This window comes from Lingula anatina, chromosome 9, assembly GCF_051362555.1.
Source record: "Lingula anatina isolate TDL-2025a chromosome 9, LinAna3.0, whole genome shotgun sequence".
NCBI lineage: Eukaryota > Metazoa > Brachiopoda > Lingulata > Lingulida > Lingulidae > Lingula > Lingula anatina.
In genome coordinates this window covers 13,444,207-13,466,542 of record NC_141775.1, presented here as the reverse complement: position 1 = coordinate 13,466,542, position 22,336 = coordinate 13,444,207, and the positions used below count along the sequence as shown (strand labels likewise).

General features: G+C 35.9%; 1 long non-coding RNA gene across 6 annotated transcripts; it reads right to left on the bottom strand.

The window, feature by feature from the left end:
* Positions 1-80: 80 nt before the first annotated feature.
* LOC106151842 (uncharacterized) lies at positions 81-20,625 on the bottom strand. 6 transcript variants are annotated; one of them, XR_015330973.1, is made up of 6 exons: positions 20,211-20,625; positions 13,583-13,814; positions 9,977-10,156; positions 9,335-9,476; positions 8,614-8,782; positions 81-6,724 (listed from the first exon to the last, which is right to left on the bottom strand). It is a non-coding gene; the product is annotated as an uncharacterized LOC106151842 (long non-coding RNA). The 6 variants fall into 6 exon arrangements; XR_015330974.1 differs by lacking the exon at positions 13,583-13,814 and having other exon boundaries at positions 20,211-20,410; XR_015330971.1 differs by lacking the exons at positions 13,583-13,814; positions 20,211-20,625 and adding an exon at positions 13,360-13,576.
* Between the last annotated feature and the right edge of the window lie 1,711 nt (positions 20,626-22,336).

Below are 22,336 nucleotides of genomic sequence, written 5' to 3'. Positions count from 1 at the left end.
AATTTTTAAGGCAGTGTTAAAAAGAAAATGTTTCATACTATGGTAAGGGAATCCCTTTAACATAACAGAAATAATACATATAAGGTATTTTAATGAAGTTTTTTTTACAAAGAAAATTGATGTTAAAAAATTTTGAACTGCAAGATAACAAGTTGATATTATGATTATATTAAAAAGAAGTCGATTTATAAAATGTTTACTTGGTGTTGTCTGTCTTTTGTTATGGGACATGTTTCATTTGTATTAAGCAGAAGAAAGAAGTTCTATGCCGACAATGAGGCCCTGACCTTTATATTGAACAAATGTACATCAAGGACCATACTATCACGATCTTACTTAGAAAACTTTTTAAATTGCCTATCGGAGAATATTAACTTCCGAGCTGCTCACATCCCAGGCATAAAAAAAAATAGATACAGAGGACACCCCAAGTTATGACCGCACAGAAATATTTGTTAGCAGATATTCTGTGTGGGAGGATGGCCTTGAACAACTGCTGACAGTAGAAAATCTACGCAATCCCCTATACATGGCTTTTCATGGTGAGGAGGCCATTGATTATGGCAACCCAAGAAGAGAATTCTTGCAAATTATGGTAACAGAAAAAAAGAACAGGCTTATGAAGGAAGAAGATGGGAGCCGACGCCTTAACTCGATTCCTAGTAGCGGACCACTGACCTCTGATGTACGCACAATCAACAGCAACCCGACTTCTTCGCAACAAGCTCCTCATGGTGTCATGAACAGCCCACCATCTAGCAATCAACTAACCTCACAGGGTTACATGGGTAACCCTATCCAGAGCCAGGTTTCCCTACACGGCCGAGCATCCTCGCACACCGTGAATCTAGAAGCAGTAAGGTCAATGCCGAGTAACATGGGTTACTCTGCCCCGACTTAGCTACCTCCCGCGCAGGGTTGCATGGGTAACTCCGTGCATCTGCAATCTCACGACCAGCCTTCCACGTCGTGACAAGGTAACATGGGTTTCTCTGCTCCAACCCACCCTCCATTCCCACAGGGTTACATGGGTAACTCGGGTTACATGGGTAATTCAGTCCAACCACAAGTTTGTCAGCCTACCTCGTCGTCACAGGGTAACACGGGTTACTCCTTCTCTAATCCCGGTCTTACGTCCTCTCAGGATTACATGGGTAACCTTGCCTCTAACCAAACACAGCTTCAGCTAACCACTCACCTCCTCGGCTCGGTTCAAGATCAGGGCTCTCAAGGTAAGGGCTACTATTCATTATTAGACCAACATGTCCCCAAGACCCTCAGGGAAAAAATCTGGGCTAAAGAGCCTGTAGATATGAAGTCGCTTCTCCCTCCCTCTTCGAACACGCTTACTTCAACGGAAATCTCGACATACCACCAACTTGTACCGCAGCCCAATGTCGACGACGGGAAAATATAATTTACGATGTCCCCTATGCACAAGCATTTGTAATTGCGATGTTTTTTATGCAGTAGATCATGGAGGAACCTGTCCTCAAAGAAAACCTACTCATACAGACAGAAGCTGCAGAAAGGAAGTGCCCAAGACCTTGGTTTATATAAGTTTGTTGAAGACTGTATAAATTTATAGTATCTCTTACAACACACTGATTCAACCAGTACACTTGGTGCCAGTATGACTGTTTTTTATTAGTTGATATTAGTTATGTTGAAATTCATCAGGTTAGAGAGATTTTGTTTGTAGAAACAGTAATTACTGGAAAGAAAAATGTTTGTGATTTGTAATTGCAGGTGTGTAATTGGTGATAGGATTAAATTGAAGAGGTTAAATAAGGGCTTCTTTTGAGTGTGAATTAGTTTGGTGAGGTACATATTTATTAATTTATAGGTATTTGAGAAGGAAATGAGGCTTTTAAGAAAAATGAGGGATGAGCAGATGTTTGATGTAAAGGATGCTAGAACAGAAAATAATTCAATGTGTCTAGAAATGGACAAATTGAAATATTTAGATGGGAAGAAGCATATTCCGTTACAAAGAGCTAACGATTGGTTGAAAGCGATGAAGGACTGGAAGAATTTTTTTAGGTATATTTGTTGTTCTATAATCAATATGGATGTGTAGTGATTATGGAACTTATATATATATACACATGTACTTAATTACTTTTTAGTCATATCATCACTTTTCATTTAGAGAAAATTTAGATTAATAAATGTTTTAATTTAATATTTATTACTCCAATGTGAATATCAATTCATTGATCAATTTCACATTATTTGTTTCTTTTTCATAAAATTGCAACATTGTCCTCTTTCAACCTAGACAAAGACCTTTCTTTGTCAAAATGGAAGGGACAAAGGGGTATTCATGAAGAAAAAAATGAAAAGAAAAAGGGAGAAACTTATGGTTAAGATCTGGCCATATATATTTGTCATATATATCTTGCCTAATGTATATATACTTTATATTTCTGATTCAATTTCCTCTTACAAGCTTACAAGAGGAAAATACCAATCTGAAACAGCAGCTATCTTTGGAGACATTTGGGGTTGAAAGATTTGGTTCAGACGATACCATTATGATATTTTATACAGGTTTTACTTGTTCTACATTTAGATTATTGTTTGAATTTGTAAAACCAGCAGCAGACAACATGCAGAGTGCTTATTATGCAGCATCAGAAAGACCAAGTTTGAGGTGCCGTCCACGTAATATGCTTCTAATTGACGAACTGTTCATGTTCTTGTGTAGATTAAAAGCTGGGCTCTATGAACAAGATTTTGCCAACTGATTCAAGTGCCATTTAAGCACTGTGAGAAGAAAGATTATAACCTGGGCCAACTTGTTGTATTTTGTGTTGGGGGCCAACACATCCCTTGTTTTTAAGTAGCAAAACATACTCAAATTACAAGAGCCATAATACATTTAAAGCTCTCAATGGTATTGCCCCAAATTTTTCGACAAACTTCATTTCTTCTTTGTTTACTAGCTGCACCTCTGACACAGATCACTGCACCTCTGACACACAGGAAGTGGAATATTAGACCTTCTAGAAGGAGACAGTGTAATGGCTGACAAAGGCTTCACTATTAGCAGCCAGCTTAGAGAAAAAAAGTCTCTCAACATACCACCAACATACCACCTTTCACTTTCGCTTTAACTGGCAGTTTACCCTTGACTAAATAGCCAACACCCAGGAAATAGCAGGTTTTAGAATGTTTTAGAATGGAAAGGCATATGTTAAGAACCATGCAAATTCAGCAACATAAGCAATGCATCTGCTCACATTTACAGCTAAAATGGTGTATCACAGAAATCTAAAGACAAAAGAGGAGCTGATAGCAACAGATCTGAAAGAGACCAATCTCACAGCAAGTGGGTTACCTGAGGATTAAGTATACAGAATACGGTTTACTCAAGGCTCTAGTGAGAAGGTAATGTATGTAATGGAAACATGGCACAGTCATTACATGTACATGATAATCAAATGTATCTTCATGAAATACATTTGTTTTATAAATCAATTAATACACGGACAACCAGTGAGTTCACATTTTTTTTTTTGTCCGTGTACATTTGACAGCTTTGCTGCCTTATTTGTACAAATCCTAGGCACATTAGAATATGTAGGTTTTATTCAGTTAGATTATAGTTTAACAATAATTGAGGGAAAGATGGTTCTATTAATTTGACAATAGACATATAGCAGTATGTAACAAGAACAAACAATGTCAGAATCACTTGCACCACCCCAGACCAGGCACTCTGCCTCACAAGGCAGTGAGGACAGATGCACTCAAACATACGTTCCTAAGGAGATTCTCCATTACTCCAGAAGGCGGACATGTTCATCTGAAGGAAGTTGGCCTTTTTGGCATCAAGTGCTAGAATTCGATCCAACATTGGCAGCCAGGAAGACGACTTCCAGTATGTAATGGAAGGATGGCACAGTCATTACATGTACATGATAATCAAATGTATCTTCATGAAATACATTTGTTTAATAAATCAATTAACACACAGACAACCAGTGAGTTGACATTATTTTCTTTTTGTCCGTGTACATTTGACAGCTTTGCTGCCTTATTTGTACAAACCCTAGGCACATTAGAATATGTAGGTTTTATTCAGTTAGATTATAGTTTAACAATTATTGAGGGAAAGATGGTTCTATTAATTAGACAATAGACACAGCAGTATGTAACAAGAAAAAAGAATGTCAGAATCACTTGCACCACCCCAGACCAGGCACTCCGCCTCACAAGGCACTGAGGAGATATGGACAGATGCGCTAAAACATACGTTCCTGAGGAGATTCTCCATTACTCCAGAAGGCGGACATGTTCATCTGAATGAAGTTGGGCATTTTAGGCATCAAGTGCTAGAATTCAATCCAACATTGGCAGCCAGGAAGATGACTTCCAGTCCTACAGAGCAAGGAAAACGGTTGTACAAGGCCAAAAACAACAGAACCAACAAACCAAGACCCTATAGCTACTGGAGATCGAGACCAGGGTGTTACTGACCCTCAGACCATCAGAACAACAGAAATCCAAGTTCTTAACCAGGACACACACACACACACAAACACACACTTCATTTGCCAGTAAAATGCTTTATTCATCATCAGTTGAATAGACTGAGGGTTTAGGAGTACATTCATTTCACCTTGTTTTTTACAGATCAAGAACAGCTGAAAAAGTAAGTGAAAGAGACCACTTGCTACAAAAACTCACTGATGTGCTTGAATAGAATGCGGCTGCAGACGACAGCCAGAAGCAAAACAAAAAGAGAGGAGGCAGAAAAGGAGAAGGGCCTCAGCAAAGCCAGCAGATGTGGAGGAGAGTCAGCCCTCCACAAGTGGTCAGCCACCCAAAGACAAGAAGACTTCCAGGGCCAAATTTTGACGAATATTACAACATTGGCAAGAAGCAGCAGGAGCTGGATGCCCAGCGCCTCCAGCAGGAGGATCAGTGGGTCCAGCAAGAGAATCTATGCCTGAGACAAGAGGCTCAGTGCCTTGAACAAGAAATAGCAAGGGACGAGAAAGTGTTTGCCTTGATTTCTAAGTTAATTGAAAAAATAATTAGGCATGGAAAATATTTTTATATCCCTTGCCTTTTGAATAGGATGAAGAGGAATCTTGTTGGCCAGAGATAAAAGACAAACTGGCAAAGATTATCAACAAGCGGTTTACTAAACCTTTACCATACAGTGTTTTAAAGAAGAAGAACATTCTTACTGAAGGCCCAAGGAATTGCGATCATTGTCAGTACCAATTGTAAATAAGTAAATTTGGTCAAAAATGAAAAAGGACCAGAGGATATGAGACAAAACTATCAGATGTGCACAAATCTATCATGAAAGCTGTAAGCATCATAGCAAATATTGCAAACAGATTTTTTTTCTGTTAAAGACATTCATACAGTCTCAGAAATTACAGATGCTCCTACATTATTGGGGAATGCAAATATGTATGTCATATAATTCAGACAAATAAAATTCTTCATTGAAAGGAATTACTGTTTTTTTTTTAAATCTTTTTAAATATAGCTTGTGTGTGATGACATAACTATTTATGTTTACAGCAGCAGGCCACGAGACCATAAAACCTAATGTTTGAGCTCAAGAAACAATGAAATTAGAGCCATTAAATAACACCTGCCCCATGCTGGGGCATAATGGAGTAATGGTCAGTCATTAAAAACATTAATGCCCTCCACAGATCCTATAATCGCTATATTACACCATACACTATTGTACTTTCAGATTTTACAAGCACTGAGCCTCAGACTATACAACATTTTGAACCACTGGACCCTGGCATCATTAGACTATCAGATGAAGGAACCTTCCATGCACCAGACAAATCACTTGACAATGAACTTTCGATAATTTCATTAATTCACAAAATGGTGATATTTAGTAACTGGATAAAATATCAGAATCATAAACAAAAAGTCAGACGAAAATACAAACATATCCACATTGCTACTTCAATTTGTTATGCTCTGGACATACTGTAGCAGCATGTCCAAACTGCTAAAGATACCAAAACAATATCATAAAATAATGATGTTGATTTTCTAGAGAAATTAAAATTCCAACAAAAATACAGTTTATCAGTTATAGGGTAAACAACAGATGAGTCACAAAGTGCTATATGGTGATGACACTGGACAGATACCATGATCAAAATATAGACAGACCACAAGTGTCTGTATATAATAAATGCGATTAAATTTGCAATTGCAAATCATGACCACACACTATCAGAGATCATCTATAACATATAATATTTGAGCTGAAATATATATTCACATCTAAATGAAGCCTTTTTCCCTTCAGAGATGGCTTATAGTCTACCACAATCTTGCTGTACATGCTGCCTCTACTTGTACTATAACAGTTTCCACGAATGCGGGAAAAGTTATTATAACAAATTATAACTGAACTTAAATATCAATTCACATTTAAACACGTTCATTGTGTCTATTCAGTGATGGAGTATTGTCCAACACAATCTCCTAGCTGTATATGCTGCCTCTACTCGAACAGTTTCCATGCATACGGGGGAAATTGATTCTTTGTGTTACCTGGAACCCACATTTGTTGTGTAACTGTACTGTTCCATATAACTGGCTCCGCAGGAACTATTGTGTTTGGAAGTCTTGTTCTGGGTGGTTCTGGTAGCACTCTCACTCAGTGTAAAACAGACCTCTTGGTCTGCCTGCAGCTCTTAACACAATTCCTGAAGTGTATTTGCTAAAAATATAAATGAAATGAGTGTTACTGTTTGTAATGTAACTGGATAATATCTGTAATTTCCTTTAGTATCCTCCGTACATCATAGTGCAAATTATTACTAGGAACCCTTTAATGATACCTTATTCAAATATAGGAGGCTTTTTATTTTATTTCACCATACTCTGAAGTATCAAATAAACGTACCGGTACGTTAATTAATTTCCCAAATTTCTTCCCGCCGGTACGCTCCATTTTCACCCAGTACGCTTATTAATTTTTCAAAAATCTTCCACCCGGTATGTTTATTAAATACCTATTGTACCGGTGGGAAATTACACAAGTACAAGTCACGCTTTTTATTTTCTTAAATTGAAGTATAATGAGAAGAAAATCGAGATCTCAACTCATTACCGACTGTTCTACAAACAGCACTGGAAAGTAGGTCAAGCGGAAGTCGCTCTCTGAACACAACAGTACATGCGTCACCTGATTTCAGTTCCTATAAATAGACGTGCTTTCCCTTCAGCAGTGACAACTACTCATCTATATCGATCGAATGATGCAATGTCGCAAGGTGATAGGATCATATTTATAGCTAAGGAGGTCATTTCAAGTGCAGCAAAGAAGTTGTGTCTGTTTTCAAACGTCAATTATTTCATGCCGATTTATGATTTAAACGATGTTAAATCACATTTCTATGTAAGATAAACCCTTAGGAGTTTACAGGTATGCAAAACGAACCTTATATCTGAGAATAAATTTTGTATGAATAACGTCTCCGTATGGCTCTCGGAGGCGGCTTAGGTGCGATATATCTGGGTCTTCGGCCCCTGACTATTATGAAATTTAACTCATGGCAAATATTTTTTTTTTGAAAATAAATTAGATATCCCGTTTTTAAGATAAATTATAATACTGAGTGAATTTTACCTGGTGAATTTTTTTTTACAATGATCAATAGCTAGCTTTTTTCTTTCTCTTCTTTTTCTTTACTTTACTTTACTATTTATTTATTTCATTTTTTTTTTTTTTTTGGGGGGGGGGGGGGGGGGGGGGGGGAGTGGTGTAAAGGTTTTTTCCGCCCAGTACTTTTATTCCATCCAGTACTTTTATTCGATACTTCAGAGTACTTGATATATCTTGATACTGCTCATATTGCAATATCAATTTACATGTGATTGCGTTTTTTTTTTTTTATTTGGAAAAAGCATAAATAAATTGAACATGTAAGCAACAGTTGAAGATCACTATGGTAATCCCTGTTCATAGGCTACGGTACGCAGGGTGAGGTCAGAATTCCAGGTATGTTAAGTGTTAGTGTTAGAGCGCATTCAGAACATAGGACTAACAGATCCTAGGATCAAATATGGCGGCCCACTAAAAAGCTTGCCGCTTAATTCCCGATTGGACACAGAATAGATTCCCTGCGGGTGTTACGCAACAGGCATTCTAGTGGGTCGTCCATATTTGATCCGCGGATCTTTTAGTCCGCTGTTCTGAATGCGCCTTTACAGATCTGTTAACATTCCTGTTTACCCAAATAATAAAACATGGAGTTCCTTTAGCCACTACGTATAAGAAGTTACTTACACATGAACAATATAGGTAAATATATTAAATATATATTACAAGTATTCATTTTATATGTTTTGTTCGTACAGATGAATTGGTTCAAATGAATTATTAACAAATGAGGGGTGTGGACCAAATACTTAAGTACTTAATGACTATAAAACTTAAATTCACATTACAATTAAAGCAGTGAATCATTTATTTTATTAATGATTCACCTGACTATTGATATTTGTTTCTCTACAGAGGAAAGACAGAAAACCAATAACCCATTCTTACTTCTAAACATAAACCAGAGGTTCATTTTGTGAGCTACCTGCAACAAGTCCAGTTACCTGTTTACTATGGCTCTTCACAAATCATTCATCCTGAAACTTGCTGTGTTGCATATCTGGGTGAGATGAAGAGCTTTTCTTGCAACTGCCATTTCCTGTCTACTTCATATAAAATACATTCCACGCATGTTCAACAAGGCAAAAACACCATGTTGTATGCATGCTGGGGCTGTAAAATGAGAAATGACAATGTTTATGTGAAGGAACGCAAATATTTTCATAAAAAGAAAAGACAAAAACCTGACAGTCCACCAGAGCCAGTTGGGAAAATATTAAAACTATGGTAAACTGCCAAGTGCCCATCTTATATGGTAAACATCAGTGTTGTGGTGATTGACCTGTGATAAGTTAAAAATGACCTTTGCCTTTTGAAAGCTACTGGGCACAATAGTGACTGCAGAGACCAGCACAAACTCAGATTGAACACAATTATATAAACAGAACTCTGCCAAATCTGTTGAAATTTTTGTGAAATTTGCACACTGTAAAAATCTGGGATAAGTATATCAATTGGCTGTGATTAATTGGAAGACATTTTCTGAGGAGCAATTTGAGAGAAGTCACTAAGGAAATTACTAATAAAAATTCTTATCATGACAAATTACTCTATGTAAAGAAAACAAAAAATATGATAATCGGTTTCATTCTCTACAGATAAGATAACAAATAATCTATTGTCACATGACTAGTAAAACAATATCAACCATTTTTTGTGTAATACCTATAAGTAGTCCATTTACTGCCATGGCAACCGGTCATCCGAGGGAACTAGTGACCACTGCTCCATTTCATCCCAAACTGACCACATCAAGCAGGCCACTACCAAGGCAATGTACACAAACTGTCAAACTGTGTATGTGGAACTAGAAAAATAATCATTCATTAAACAAGACATTCAACCACTTGCCCACTGATGCTCAGAAGTTTATAAGTAATATAATTATCCAGTACTTCAGCCAACAAAGGAACATGTCCTCCAGCCATTATATATGAAGAGTAAAATGCACATGGACAATATTTTAATAGAAGTATTCATATTGTACATGTTTTGTGCATATAAGATTAATGGTTTAAATTAAATAAATGCACTGTTAACAAATGAAAGATGTGAATAAAAAATGGCAAAAATGACTATAAAGCTACAATGCTCATTATGATATGAAGTTTTTTTTAATAAAAAAAGTGTGGATTATTATAAAAACCAATGCTTTTCAAGTTACATTAAAATAAGACAAATCCAAAAATTGTGAAAATTGGTATTGTGTCTCCACAGAGGAAAGAGAGAAAACCAATCAGCCCACTGTTACCTGTAACTCAAAGCTAAGAGCTGATTTTGTGTACTACCAGCAAGATGTCCAGTTACCTGATTATCTTCACAACCCATTCATCCTGAAACTTGCTGGCTTCCACAACTGTGTAAGATGAAGGGATATTCCTGCAGCTGCTATTTCCTGTCTCATTCATATTAAAAATACATGCTCCCCTTGTTCAGTCGGGTAAAGTCTGTTCACCTAGAAGACACCATGCTGTATGGAGACTGGAGCTGGAAAAAGAGACAAAAGATTATATTAATGAAGTGACACCAATTATTTTATTAAAAAGATAGAACTTTGACAGGAGCCAGCAACATATTAAAACTGCGGTGTACTGCAATTTTCACTGCCAAATGCCAACCTAATATTGCAGTCATCAGACTTCTGGTGACCAGACAAGGAGAAAACTTTGAGGTACTGAAGGTCTAGAGGAACTGTGTAACATGATAATCCGACTCCCATGAAAATTTGACTCTCCCATGAAAATTTGACTCCCCCCCCCCACAAAACTTCATAAAACTTATTTGATTTGAGTATATGACTTTTATTTTGCAGTATGCATAATATGAAATGATGAAAATATTACTGGAAAGTCACCTTTTAGGGGAGTCAGATTTTCATGGTACATTTACAAGAAATCTGCAGGTCCTCCTAATTCTGTGCTGGTCCGAACTAAATATTTTATTTCCACAAATTTACATGCGATTTATTTCTATTTATTGTATTCTCACATAACCTTGCCTGTCCTCAAGCTCTTCAGGCAATCATGACTCGTCTGGGTGAAGGAACTGAGACTAGTTTAAAATGTTTTTTGGAGGCTACTGGACACAATTGTGACTGCTAAAACTGTCACAATCTCAGACTGATCAAAGTTAAATTTGCCTATGTTTCCTTGTTGAAGTACATTTTATGAGGAGTAACATGGGAAAATTGAAAAAAATATTTAGAATTTTAAGGAAAAACAAAATACGATATCTGGTTCGTTGATCTTACAGGGGAAGGGTAGAAGACGATAATCTGATGTTACATGACTTCTAAAACAAAACTAAGGGTGTATTTTGTGTTTTACCTGCAAGGTGTTTTTGGCATGGTGATGGGTGACGGTGGGTAATGACCACTGCTTGGGTCAAATACATATCATCCCAAACTGACCACATCAAGCAGGCCACTACAGAGACGCAAGGCCTGCACTATATATAACGGACCATATGTGTGAGCTTGACCACTGCTGATTTAAGGGATAATAACTGTTCATTTTGGCCAAAAAATGAATTTTCTTGGAGTAAACAACAATTTTCCCATACTTACCAATGGTTAATGAATCAATTCCTACATTCAAAGTCAGTCCCTTTTTTTTCTAAAAAGTTTGTTTTTTATTAATAATCTCTTACAGTCTGTGGACCACCCAGCAAATTTAGAAAGTTATTTCTTTAAACAAAATTTTTGGAAAATAACTGCTTTAAAGGCAGCAAATATCACAACTAGTGTGTTACTAGTACAAGTAAATATATTGTGTCTAAACTGGCTGTGATCCAGGACAAAGTCAAACTTGGCAGCTTCCTTGTATTCACAGTTATTAGTACTTTCAAGGAATTACTAACATGCATCTGATATTTTGCCATGACTTGATGAAAAAAAACAGACTGAATAACCAATGATATCAGTTTCATTGAATAAATGCAGTGATAGTTATTGAAAATATGTACTGCGCAAAACTGCACCTCAAAACTGGTCACAACTGTCTGAATGTACACCTACAGATGTCTAAGGTCACCAAACTACATGTGCAGAAAGCTATATAGGTTCATTTGGGATGAATGTTGCGTAATCGATGAATGAAAAACAAACATACTTTGCATTCTATTCATTTTAGATTGGCGCTGTAAACTAAATTTTGAGAGACATTTGTTGTAATTGTGAATGTTAGTGATCTGGCATGCCTCAAAATGAGGCAGAACTCTATATTAAATGCAAAGAATGGTACATAGTAATGTGTTGTTTTACTTGGCTACATACTTATGAATTCCTCACATGCAAAGCCATTACTACACTCCAGTTGGAAGGCTATGACTAATAGACAGAGATAAATGCACAAGATAGGTGAGGTGAACATAGCACAAAAATTTATGCATTAGCACTCCTACTGATGAATCTGATATGTACTGCACAGCCATATGTATTGCACAGCCAGTACATATCAGAATCGTCAATAGGAGTGCTAATGCATAAATTTTCGTGCTAAGGTGAACAGTGCAAATAATCCCCACAAATAACATTTATAGTAAGCCAAGGACAAAATAGGGTGCATTCCCAGAGATTCAGATCGACCTAACTCCTTCGGGGTTCACTCTAAATTGCAGTCAGCCTAGCGTGCAACATAGTTAATGTTTTAAGCAGGATAGACGCTTAAGCCGGCTAAGCTGACAGTAATCTAGTGAGACTCCCCACAGGAATAGATCGATCTAAAATCTATGGGAATGGGGTCACAGATACCTTATTTGCTACTTGACTCTGCTAGTCCTTTTAATGTTTTACCGTGCAGATGTTTCCAGGAAACCAATTGTATATTATATCACTTTTAACACTAGGATCACCATTGTGGCATGAATTGTTCAGAGCGTGAACCATCCGTTCTGCTCTTGCACATGAAGCACAGGCAAATCTGAGAGACTTCTGGTGTATATGGTCCATCTCTATTACTTAAAGTGATAATAACTCTTTGTTTCGGCCAAAAAATGAATTTTCCTGGAGTAAACAACAATTTTCCCATACTTACCAATGGTTAATGAATCCATTTTTACATTCAAGGTTAGTCCCTGTTTTTTTTCTAAAAAGTTTGTTTTTTTGTTAAAATCTCTTAAGAGATTTTAACAGAGTATAGCCATCAATGGAGGTCACGTGGTCTAAAGACAAGCTCAGATATCAGAATAATAGCTATAACAGCTGTTTTTGTGGGAAAACAGAATATATTATATTTTTATGAGCCATTCACAATGTTTTTATTGTGAAATACAGATTTCATACGAAGAGGTATTATCCCTTTAAATAAACATACACTGCTGAGAACATAGTGCATATTCAAGCATAGTCTTTAGAAATATTCATATCTTATAGTTGTTCACCTCTACTGCGATTTCTCTCAGGTGGCCATATCAACACACTAGCCAAGTAAAACCAATACAATTATACATGTAGAAGGCCAACAGCTAAATAACAACGGCCCATCCATGGTAGGTTCATCCAAGCATTGAACTGTAATTTGACGCTGATTCTGTATCAAAATTATCAATTAAAAATTCTGTATTAACAGATGAATTTTAGCTAGAAATATCCCCACTATAGTAAATATATAATGAGGTGGGAAACGAACAAGCCACGTCAATGCACAGGTGAATAACAACGGATCATTCACGGAACGGTTCATTATTCATACACGTGTCTGCTACGTGTACAATCGGTCAGGACGGATGGTTCAAGCAGAATAAACCGTACAAGTGACACTGGATCCCTTGGTCTATCATCTAGCTCTTGTCTCTGCAGCTCCTTCTTCTTCTTCTTCTTCTCTCTCCCTCGTTCTTTTTCTTCACAACCCCGCCCAACTCTCGCTTTCATCACTCCTGACTTCCGGTACCAGATCATTCCAACAAAGTACTCACATTTCTGTCATCAATGTCTTTGCACGCACAAAAAGTATGCAGGAATCGTATTATGTCCTATTGCTTCATACGGAAACTCGTATATATATATATCCTGTCCTTGGAATAACGTTATTTCATAACGCGTAATGTGTTCCCGCTGCTACGATGAACAATGTATGTAGGTCAAGGAAGGTCCGCAGTGCATACATAACTGCTACATCCGGTCATGTGAAGCGCGCCGCAGTCTTACCTGCGTCAAAGTTTTTATATCATTAGATTTTTCGTTTTGACATTAATTGAGAATATAATTGTTACATAAAAGACAATTTTATATTCTTTCTTTTTTTATTGTTATACATATATTTTTCTTTTTGATTAACTTTTGCTGGATCTCAGCACTGCTGTTTCAATGGAACATTTAATTAGTACCAGTCTCTGTAAGAATCAGAAAAATAACATAGGGGCATTGGAACGTGACCCTCCCAGATTTTGTTTTCTTTTAATTTACTGTGAAGAACTATGCTAAAAACTAATAAATTGAGCCCGAGAAGTTGCATATTTAAAATAATTAATTTTTTAGAGTGTTTTATATTTAAGCCTGAAATTTTTCTCCCATATGCTTTTCTATATAAAATGTTCAGGTAACCCCATATTCACTGACAAATAACTCGTATGGCCGACGTAGTTATGTAAGATGGCTATACAAGATGTTTACAGCATATATTCAGGTACCAAAAAATGAAATAAAATTTTTTTCAAAACACAAAATGGTTAAATTACATTAAAAACAATCAACGCTAAAATTACGCGAAAAAGACCATCTGCGCATGCGCAGTAGCGGTGACTGCTAAACTACGAACTCATTCAGATGTAAATAAATTGAATTAAGGTTATTTATCTCATGAAATGGATATTTTTTGGATAAATGGTACTTGTTTTCTGAATCATTTATTGCTTGGGTTGTTTTTATGCTGACTGGTGTGTAGTATTTGTTTCCGCACATCGTTTTTTTTATATACAACATAACTAATTTTATCCAAGATGGCGGGAGCTCTGATTGCCGTCGCTTTCGTATGTGGAAGGAGAATGCACACAGTTATTTATTTACGGCATGATATGCAATTTTTCATAAATTACCCATAAGAAAGGACTGGTAGAACTTTATGGTCGTAAATAATCGGCACTACTAACTACGGATATCAAGAAAACTACCAGGTACATGTACCACTGTGAAAACCTCGTCTTCTCCCTCACGTGCAGTTGCCGTTAATATCTGATATAATCGACAAATAAGTAAAGCACTGTCAGTTACTATACTCTAAATTACAGTCAGTGTTAACTTTGATATAGGTTTTCTAATAAAGTTTTGATGTTCAACGTGAGTTTGTGTTTTACGGCTATTTATTGCTTGAGTATGCTCTACCTCCAATTTAAAACAGCGCCCTGTAAGGCCCGTCGTGCCCTCTCAGGTACTTGAAGTCGATAACAGAACAGATTACTTGAATACTTAATATATACAGTAGAAATTGGTACTCATACAAGTGGAAGAAATTTCTAGTTCTTCACAACCAGGATTCTAAATAAAAAAACTTGTAAAATAAAATAGACATGTAAAAGATATCTGTCAATAATAATAATAATAATAATATTCTTATATGGTGCCTTACGTGCTACCTCAAGGCGCCTTACAATAATATAACTAAAATCATTAAAAAATCACTACAATATTTAAATCTGAAACAATTGGAAGCCATTTAAAATTAACACTACTAAAAACATTATATATATATACCTAAGAGATATAGACGGATTTAAAAATGTGAGTTTTAAGAAGGGATTTAAAACTGTCAAAGTCGTCTGCTTTTCTAATAAAATTTGGTAAGGCGTTCCATAATTTGGAGGCATTGATTGTAAAAGCCCGATCTCCATAACTTTTGAGGCACCCCTTCTCTAAAATAGACTGTTCTAAAATAAGGTCATTCTCAGTATTAAAATGTGTGGACCGCCATGGTCAGTTAAAACAGATAGGATCAGATAAATATAATGGTCCTTGTGTATGTATCGCCTTAAAAATAATACAAATACAAGCAGCCAGTTTTATCCTTTCAGAATGGGAGTGATATGGTGTGTACTATTGCACTTTATTTGACAAACCAGTCTTGCAGCTCAGTTTTTCTCGGAAAGATATAGCAGTACATTAGATTTTCAGTCACAAAAAATACTAAATGAGAAAACAAGTTAGCATTACTTTATAAGCCTTGATAATCATGCTATTTGTATTAAAGACTCACCTAATCAAGTCCTGCTTAGTATAATGCTCCCACAGTTTTGATATCATAAAGTCTGTGTTATCCATAATTTTTTTCTCATATTTCTTTACTGAAAACTAGCAGGTGACCTAACTTTACTCTTTAAATTAAAAATTGAAAATATTAACTTAAATAGGGGAAATTATCATAATGATACTTTCTACCTGATTGTAACATGCCAAATTAGTCCTCAGTGTTGAGGCAGATGTTGGACTTGTCAAAATGTATGATCATGCATGATTCTCGGGGACAAAATGCATCAAATACTATCATGTTGAGGCACCCTTAACATTGATAACTGCTTTGCTTTGATATCACAACTTCTAACAGTGTAGCTGGTTACCAATGGACTTTACCTACAACAAATATTCTTACAAATAAGTTGTATACCAAAAGAAAATTAGCAAAATTAATAAATTATGAACATCTTAGGGCAAGGAGCATGAGGGAAAATATATATTGGTATTTTAAGTTTGTGACAAAAATGCTGAACACCATAATAAATATTCATATAATTTACTACTATGCAGAGAAGATGCCTCATTTTCTTTCAAATAAGAAAAACTAAATACATGTTTTATTTCACTGTGACTTGTTTAAAATATATTCATATACAATTAAAAGAATCAAATAAAAATGTTAACTAATCTGGGGTGGGCACTGCTAAATCCACGCACATTATAGATAGTAGTTTATGAATAAGGGAATTTTTTTCCTGGACTGTGGTAGAAAGTCCACAAGAGATTGAAACTGAAGCTGAGACTGATAGGAGATATTTCTCAACTATTGGATGTCAACCAAAAGAAAACCACCACATTGCTGTTATTGTATGACCTTGAAAGATTAACACCCATTGCCCCATTGTGAAAATTCATCATTTTAAAGTTTTTTTTAAAAGATCACAAAAATATTTACCTGTGTGCTTTTGACTAAATCAATGGCGATGGCGATGGCGATGCCGGCGCCGTGCACTTTCCTTGTAAACACGATAAGTGGAGGGCAGTTTTACTTTTTGGCTTTATATTTACAGAGCTGATGAATATTCATAAAACGCAGGTCAAGTTCGAAAATCAGCATGATCGGGCCATTATTGTAGAAGTTATGCTGTTTTTTCACTTTTCAGCATATTTTTCACATTTCCTCAGATTCAATTCTTAGGCATGTTAACAGTCTCATTATTAAACTAATAAGATACGTAAAAGTGTTTGTTTGACATTTCCTGCATCTTTACAACATTGTTAGTTAATTTTGTAAAAATGATGTTAAACTTGATATTGTGTATTGTGTAATAAAGTTTCAAAAATGGAAATAAACTCATATCATTGCAGTTTGTCAGATTCAATCATTCACTATGTTCAGAATCTCAGAATGGAAGAAATTGGACATTTAACACTATTCTATTTATATTTTTCCCATCTCATCAATTTTCTTAGTTGATAATATAAAAATGGCAGTAAACTGTTAATTTTGTTTTATGTTAAAAATTGTTAAAAATGGAAATAAACCCATTTCAGAACAGTGCTGTCTTGTTCACATTTTGGCATTTTCAAGTTGTGGCTTTGAAGTTCCATGGGCCTGAAGACCTTTGCTAGTCACATTTTCTGAAAATCCATGATACTAATATTTTATTCTTAAAAATTGATGGTCATTATGCTGTTAAACATTATGTAATATTGCATCAAAATTTGAAAAAAACCTATTTTGGGCACTGCTCCCATGATGACCATTTAAGAAAAACCATGTCACTTACTGTTCTCAAACAGTACAGTAAATATGTACAGATGTGTCTGTACATATTGCCATCACCTGCGTCTGTCGTAGCCGTCATCGCCGTTGCTGGCACCTTGCACTTTCATTGTAAACACGATAAGTGGAAGGCAGTTTTACTTTTGGGCTTTATATTTAAAGAGCTGATGAATATTCATAAAACGCAGGTCAAGTTCGAAAATCAGGATGATCAGGCCATTATTGTAGAAGTTATGCTTTTTTCTTTCACTTTTCAACATATATGCAACACTGTAAACACATTTCAAGGAAAACCGATAGGCCTGTTGTCGTGAAACTCTCAGGAGTAATCGATCTTACTTAAACGGAGGTCAAGTTCGAAAATCGGCATGTAGCCTGAGTTGGAAAAGCAGTCTAATTGGCTTCTTTTTCTGGAAGTTATACATTTTCAGTGTGAACTTGAACTCTCATGGGCCTGAAGCCTTATGCTTGTTACACATTTTACTTTCATTGGTATTACCTGTTGAGCATAATTAAAATTTGATGTTGAATTTACAGTTTAACATAATGTACTTTTGCATCAGAATTGACAGTAGCCTATTTTGTGCATAGTTATTTTCTTGCTTTTTGTCTGTACATTTGACAGCTTTGCTGCCTTGTTTATAGACTGCGCTACAGACTGCGCTAGCAGGCTAATATGAGGTGCGCGTTATGTTTTCAAAGGCCTACATTTTGTCCTCAGTTCCAAGTATACCAAAATAAGAATAAACGAGCAAACTACTAGGATGCGTACATTGTACCATGTGCTGCATGTAAAAAGGGACGTTAAAAGAGCGTGCTAGGTTTTGAAGATTACGTAAAAATAAAACCAGAATTATATTTGTTGAAATATCCATTGTTTCTATAAAGTCCTTTTTTTAAGTGTCTAGTATTTTTATGAACTGTTTTTGTCTTATGCCCGACATGCGCTTATTTGTTCTTTTACAATGGTGACTGTACTGCTTTCTATCGTGTTCATTTTTTATCCCTACTGTTATTTCTATTACTCAATACTGGCTATCAATTATCAACACTTGTACTTTTTATTACAGATACAAACAAGGCAAGCAAATGTATTTTATCTAAACGTGCGACCTGCGCTAATAATAAATACAAAAACAAAGAATTGTCGAATGTGTGGACCCCTATACGCAGCCCACCTGCCACTGAGATGTGGCTATGGGCCCACAAAGGCAAGGAAATGAAAACTGCCAGATGGATTTTAAATTAGTAATATTGAGATTTAATTGATTATCTACCTTATGTAACATGGATAACTAATAAATGGGTTTCATGCCCATATTCCACCCAAAACTGCATAACTTTCAGTAAAAAAAACAGAAAATAATGAGGTACAAGATAGAAAATGCTGATGCAATATTACATTTTGCCTAACAGCAGAGTCAGAAACAAATATCACATGGCTTCAGGCCCATTAATTCAAATTCTCAGCTCAGTTCGAAAAAAATGAGAAAATGTTAAAAAAATTCACCAAAAAATTGTATAAATTCATGGAAAAGATATCGATGTAGCAGTGAACTTAAATTTGTTGACACTGGCAGCTAGATGGACTTAATTAGTGACAGCTAAGACTGCAGCTTTAACTAGTTAAGTCTTGATCATTTCTTGATCATTACTGAGGGCACAGAGCCACTGAAGCATACCATTAATGACAAGCAGATCCTAATGAGTGTAATGTCAAATGAACCTACAAGTTCTTTGATAAAACTGTTATTAATATAAAATATAATACAGTCCATGCATTAATGATAAAAAGCATGCAAGTCCACTGGGTTAGTGGTATTAACTATATACTGTAGTTGTCTCAGAATGAGAAGTCCCTTTTCTTAAAAAATAATTTGCCAGTGCATACATTTACTATATATGTATTGATAACTGTTTTGGTAAAATGGAATTTGGTATGTAGAGAGCCTATATTTTAACATGATTTGAACAAACAAAAACAACTTTTTATAATGAAAAACATTTAATGATTATATATTTTCTTTATAAAGTTTTATGCAAAGAAAAAGTTCTTACAACTTCATGTACAGTTAGAAGGAATTCTTCACATGCACAAAGAACACATTTACAAATAAAGCATTAATTGACTTCAAGTTGGTACAATGTTGTAAATGTTACTTGATGAATGTTTGTTAGATTCTTATATGTATGTATTAAGTACGCAGAAAATATTGTGCTGTTATCCACATTCATATGCCTGAGAGAGCATTACTGGCCTGAGAGGGCAATACTGGCCTGAGATGGCATCTAGTGGGCCTGAGGGGACACTGCTGTTTACACATGCCAATTGTTAACCAAACAATGGCTCCCACGCTAGATTGCCGATCAAGAAAACTCAGCTGTTACTTACTAAATTCACTGAAACATCACTATCAAAGGTCCTGATATATGTAATGTGGTCCAAGTTACCCAAATATTACGGTGATTTGTCGAAAACATCGATTATTAGTAGCTTATAGTGAGGTCTTCGCCGAGCAACTTCTGGTTTTCGCGGTTTTTGCGGTACAGTATTCACTGTGTCGTGCTAAGGATTCACTGTGTCTACTTACTGATTTGGTGAGTGATCACGAGTGATCACTGTTGCTATTGTTAGGCTCCTTGAGAATTGTAGAGATCGTCGATCGTAGCACGTCCGATTCGGGAGATCTGAGACAACGGATGCGTGGCAGTTATGATGTCACAATGTAGACGATCTCCTGCAGGGGGCGTGCTGTCTCTACAGTACCTGGCCTGACTATGGCCTGACTGACTCACCTGTGGTGGCCTATCTTGGCACATGAAGAGCAGACCAGGTGGAGGAAGGAAAAAACTCCGATTACTACAGCGGTTTTCGTACTGTATTTTAGGTGGACCGCTAATTTTACCGTTGTAGCAGCGTTTGACACTCGCACTCGCCAGCAAATTAAATCTGGCGTGTGAAATTTATGATGCAAGTCGCCATTTTGGCGAGTATATTAAGTGTTACGGTATAATTTAGACTCAATAAAAGTCCCACTTACGGGGAAGTTCAGGGAATTCCCCTAACTGCTAACCTCGTTTTACTTTCATAAGTAATAACCGTGATTGGTTGATGTTGAGGAATTCGGTAATGACGTGTAGACCTTTTTCATCTTTTCCGGAAATGGAAATTGCATTGTGGGTAGGGGAGTCCTGCCATGTCGAAACCATGGCTGGGTTTACGTGCTTTTTGTCCCGCTGCTACAATAACCAGTAGGGCCTAAGCGAGATCGACACATGAGGTTTAATAAGTTCCCAACAAACCCGTTAGAATGAAAAATATGGTAGAAAGAAAGGAAAATATAGCAGGTTTGGATCAAAAGCAGGGCATCGCGTTTGCGCTGAGCATTTCGAAGGCGGGAAGAAAAACTATAATATTAGGAGATCAACGGTGCTTTAATAAAAAACAGAAATGCTTAGTTAATCAACGGATATAACGAACTATCGGCAAATAGAACTCGGGGGTAAACAATGCGAGAAAAAAAAAACATCATAAAGATCTGAAGAAAAAATTAAAGAATAGGGGCCTAAAAAGAAAGAAAAGACTTTAAGCATGAGATTATGGAAAAAGAAAGTAAAAGCTGTGAAGTTTTACACGGGGATTCTACTTACAAAAAATTCAAGAACTTTCACGACTTTTTGTGTAACAACAAAGAGAAGGTTAGAAAAGTTTTGTATGTAATATCCTTTTTGTGTGTGCTTTTTATGATAAGTGATCATTTTAAATGTAGTAGGCCTATCACAGGTTTTAGTCTCTCATAACCCTTCGTAGGGTGGGTTCTATTTTTTTTTAACGTGAGACGTTAATAAATTTTTTTTATTACGTAGCCAGTCCCGTTTACGTATTACTGATTTGCACAAACGGGGCTCATATTTTCAAGATCAACAGAGACATACGAAGAAGAAAGTACATCGGCTATTGTTGAACGCGTTATCGGCAAAATAAAAAGTTATTTGTTTCTGAACTCAATGACAAGAGAATTGGAAAATTCAATGGGCATATATTGTTATTTACAAAAAAAAAAAAAAAAAAAAAAAAAAAAAAAAAAAAAAAAAACGTGCATAATACATGTATGGAAAAGACAAAATGGATATTAAAAATAATCTAACAACGTGTTTGTAAAGTAATACAAATATGCTTAGTATTGAAATAGGCCTACCTTTATTTAACTGTCTTAGATGGTTGAAAAGTATGAAATGTGTGGAAAATACTTTATTTGAATGATTTTATTGTCTTTGATTGAAAACGATGAAAATACGCATGAAAACATTTAAAAATCAAATAATTTGGCCTCTTGCTATACGGTTAACTTTAATTATCGTCTGGGAAAGAGTCGAGAATTCCTGTCTCACCTATTTAACACTTAAAATTAGAAGGTTTTAATTACAGAGGAAAGGTCGCAGTTGTGGCTGCCCCCCTCACCGAACAATTGAACAACTAACTCCTGATGCCTTATCAGGTACCAAACGATTTAATCAGTTCACCGACGAACAATCTGCGCGTCAGTTTTACCTGTATACACAGTAGGTACGAGTCAAAAAATGCAGGGAATCTTTTCATTTTATCATTTCAAAAATCTCTTAAGACATCCTTCAAACAAGACATAAAAATCGTAATGAATTGATACTGCCGGTAAATGAGGTGATATCGCCACAGCTTGCATATATACATGTAATA